This window comes from Priapulus caudatus, unplaced genomic scaffold (genome assembly GCF_000485595.1).
Source record: "Priapulus caudatus unplaced genomic scaffold, Priapulus_caudatus-5.0.1 Scaffold0, whole genome shotgun sequence".
Lineage (NCBI taxonomy): Eukaryota > Metazoa > Priapulida > Priapulimorpha > Priapulimorphida > Priapulidae > Priapulus > Priapulus caudatus.
In genome coordinates, this window is record NW_014577061.1 from 16834 (window position 1) to 21609 (window position 4776).

Below are 4776 nucleotides of genomic sequence, written 5' to 3' on the forward strand. Positions count from 1 at the left end.
AAACACAACAAACAACAACAACAACAACAACAACAACAACAACAACAACAACAACACCAGAGAGGGAGGGACCAGCAGCTGTTATGGCCTTGTCCTGGTAGCTGCCGGCCATGTCTAATACCAGGTCCTGCCTGCACGACAACAACATCAACAACAACAACAACAACAACAATGGTGAGACACACGAGGGCGGGAAGGAGAGAGGGAGGGGAGAAGGGGAGCACGCCAACAACAACACACTGTTAGTAAGGTGCTTAGTAAACAACTGCTACCAAACTGGAAATTGCGCTACCTTTTCTTTTGCTTTCGATGAAACTACGCTACATATTGAGTCGTTCGAGTATTCGATTCACGCTTCAGGTATGGCCAAACGTATAGACAAGGTATGCATCACAATACGTGATACACTGATACACCAACACATCTTCCCACCCTACTGTCACCCGTATGGGAGGATGCAGCACTCACAGCACGGAGTAGACGGTGTCCACGCGCAGCATCCTGTGGGAGACGTCCGTCTGCAGCATCAGCCCTCCTTCATACTCCTCCACCGACGTGACATATCCCGGCCATATCTGCAGCCTGCAATAATGCATTGTCATGGTTCATACAGGACTGAAAATTTTTTCAAGGACTTTTCAATGACATTTTATCGGAAATTCAAGGACATTTTATCGGAATTCATACACAGAACAAAACATACCTGGATTAATTTAATAATAACCCCATTCTTAATCACTGTCACCTCTAAAACTTACCTGGATCACATTAATAAACCCTTCTAAACACTGTAACTTCTATAACATACCTTGATTTACTGGACTGATTTGACTGACTTACTGTAATTTGTGATCATCATTTAACTGTCTATCGTGTCTATAGCTTTTAAGCTCATTTAACACATTTTTTATTGAGGTTTGCACATTATTGATGGTACAAATTCTTTTTTATTACGAAGGATTTTTTTATCGCAAGGATTATTTCTAAAATCAAGGAAATTTCATGAAATTCAAGGACTTTTCAAGCACAAAATCAACATTTACTAAATTCAAGTACTTTTCAAGGACTCCCTTCAAATCAAAGACTTTTCAAGGACTGTGCGAACCATGATTGTTTCTTAAATTGACTACGTCAGGAATTTTCTATGGTGTAGGGGGCCTATATTTATAAAAAAAAGAAGCCATTTTCTTACATTAAAAGTAAGTACTAACGGGACTAAATGTATTGCAAATTCTTACCTGATAACATTGTCAACTAGTTAAAAATCCAAAAAACCTGGGCTATTTGATATTATGATCCTGACAATAATTGCTTGCTATAGGCTATGTCTGTGTCACGAGTGTATGTTCACATCAAAACAATATAGATAAATAGGAAGTATAATGCAGCAATTTAACTATAAAAAGGGAGGGAACAGGATCACTTACATTTTGTGAAAAAGTGGAAAATATTTTTTTTGTTTTTACTATTTATGGTGACGTAATCATTTTAACCTTTTTCGAGTCATGGACCCCTTTGAGAATCTGGTGAAAGCTACGAACCCCGCCTCAGAAAAATGCACATAAGCACATCTATAGGCCTAAACACAATCATTTGTATGCGCCTGGTTCACGGACCCCCTGAAGCCCATCCACGCATCCCAAATGGGTCTATGGACCACTGGTTAAGAACCCCTACTGTAATGTATGTGTGTAAAGAAGAGGCCTGGGCAGCCTCTACATGACACAGCTCTACTGAGTTTCCCCACGTGGATTTAGCTTGCTGGTTGGATGTTGCCATTGTATATATATAAAAAAGTTTTGTTAAGAAGATGCTACACAAAGTTAGCAGTGAACAGCGAGCAGTTCGGTTTACCCATCTTTACACATTTCCTACAGCAGGGTGCGAAATTAACGGGAGTCCGGAGTCAAATGCTCCCTGATTTACTGTCGGACTCCCTGATTTGACATATGCAGGAGTCCGTGCGACTCCCTGAAAATTCTGCCACACTAACTAGTTTGTTCCAGAACACGGCCTCGCTGAATTACTGTATTTTTTCAGCTAATGTGCAAAGAAAATTTGGCAGACGTGCAACTGCATGAATCTTCAAAATAAGCACACATGTGTTATTGTTAATATCTTTAATTTTGACCTTCAGACTGCGGACTCCCTCATTTTGCTGCGGACTCCCGCTTTTTGAGGGTAGGGAGTCCGTCGGACTCCCGTGTTCAAAAGTTAAATTCTACCCCTGCTACAGTGTAATGTATGTTTGGATGTAAGGGAAATGTACAGTAATTCCAACTTTAATCATTCGTCTAACGTGACCGCCTCGTTACATTTGTTGACGTAATGAGAGTCACGAGAAACCTCGACGATAATATATCCGTCGACTTTACGAGACGGGTAGCGCCATCTATCATGCGCGGGGTCGCGCGAACGGCGCTGCTGCGATGACTCACTTGTGCTGCGGCACGGAGATGGCACTGCTCGGGTCGTAGTAGTTACGTACTACCTCCACCATCTTGAGTGCGTGCATCACTCTGGAAACGAAAACGTGCAACAGCCGTCAGCGCACGCCGCATCTCCAGGAATCCGTCGCCGCGTCGTAGAATGCGGCGACGTTCGATCGTGAAGCGTCGAAAAGGTACGACATTTCAGACTTCAGACGAGAGTCGTAATTACTCGACAATGTTTTTTTCTGACAATGAGGCACAGGGCTCTGGTAGATAGACAGTACCCCCACGCCACAGGATATATAATATATTATATATATATATATGTGTGTGTATATATGGGACTATTATCTCTCTCTTTCTCTCGTCTCTCTTGCAATAGATACAGCAGCCACTAATAACCTAGATCGATCTGTGTTGAGACTATTTATAAACATGGAACACTGCCTACTACACTGACACATAGATACCAGGACAGGCCAGCCACCTCCCACACAGGAGTGACAGCAAGGACAGATAACAGGTCTGGGGGAGGAGGAGGGGGAGGAGGAAGGGGAGGGAAAGGGAGGGAGGGGGGGGAACCAACACTCACTTTCTCATCAGGATGTTGTAGAAGCCTGGCAAGGAGATGCGCTGACGCTTTTTTATAAACACAACACATGCCTACTACTCACTACTGCTACTAGTACTACTACTACTAGTACTACTACTACACTAGATAGATAGATAGATAGATAGATAGATTAGATAGATAGATAGATAGATAGAATAGATCAGATAATAGGTTTTATGCAAAACTAGTATTAACAACGTTACAATTACATAAATTTTGCAAACACGATATCATCAGGCAGTATAAAACTGAAATTGATGATATTTATGTAGCGCTGCTGCGCTGGAGCTCACTAATTACGCACTAATTACGCACTAATTACGCACTAATTACGCACTAATTTCCCAATAATTTATGCACGCTGCTGAGTGAGCGAAGCGGGCGACAGCTGCTGGCAGCGATGCAAGAGGTGTTAAATAACTGACTAGATAGAATGGTCACTTAGAGAGCGGAGAGCGGAGTGCGTGGCACGCCGCATCATAAAGCGCAGCCCATGCACGAAGCGTTCGGCAGAACGGGAGCCTGGCGAAACCCAAGAGGTGACGAGATAAGGACCGGATGTCGGGCACAAGGATCGCCTTCGTATATAAGGCAAGCCGCACCCAGGCACAGGGAACTCGGAAGTCTCCCTCCCGGTGTTCTGCCCTGCCACGATATACTTGTTGTACGCTACTTGTTGTACGTTTGTGATTCGCTATGGCTAACAATACAGTCGCTTGTGGTACGTTACGCTATTAGTTCGTGTTTGCCTTACGTCTTGCACAACTACTACCCTTTAGGCCTAAGATAAAATATTGCTTGTTTCCCCTTTACCGACCGACTCGCCAAAACGCCGCTACTCGACACATTTTATTGGCCGATTAAAACAAAACAAAAATTATTTCGTTTCGCCAAAAAAAAAAATCTAATTTGTTCCGCAAAAACATATACACAAAGCAGAATATACAATATACATACACACATCTTGTCAAAACTAAATTTTTTTTTTTTCACCTACCTACCTACTCTGTACCCTGAGAGGCGAGTAGGTAAAGGAGAAACAAACAATTTTTTAAGGGTGGCCTTACCTCTACCTGCTGCCCACCTCGATTAAGTACAAGGTTACATTAACAACTAGAAACGGGCAGTTGTCGCCAACTACATGTATCCCCCGTGATCTAGTATGAATGGAATATCTCTGTAAGGACGTAGAAGCTAAGAAGGCAGGTAAAGTTAAATAAGTCACAAAGACAAAGGTTTGTTAGACAACTGGTCTGCCTCAGATGTGCAAGTATATGGAATCTGGTTACCCTAGGAGGAATATTTTCACTGTGAACAGTACCCCCCCCCTACCCCCCTCTTCGTTACCGATGAGTTTTTGTCGTTAATAATTGTCCGTAAGGACCTAGAGATGGCAGCAGGTACCGATCGAAAATTCCGCAATGGCGACCTGCGAAGCAAGCGTGAAATGTTGTTGTCGTTGAAATGTTGTTTTATTAACGTTGTGACGGAAATATAGGCTAGTGACATAGCTTATCGTCTTCGCCACGTTCGAAACCCTCCCGGTAAGAGGTAAATGGGTAAATTCCTTATGGCGGTTTTCGAGGAGATACGTGAATTTACGCGCGGCCGTTAACAGTAATGGCCATAATCATTTCTGGTGTTTGCTGTACATGATCTACATCCACCATTTCTCAATAAACACATCACACAGTTCCATGTCATAAAATACTACTAAATACTGTAGACTAT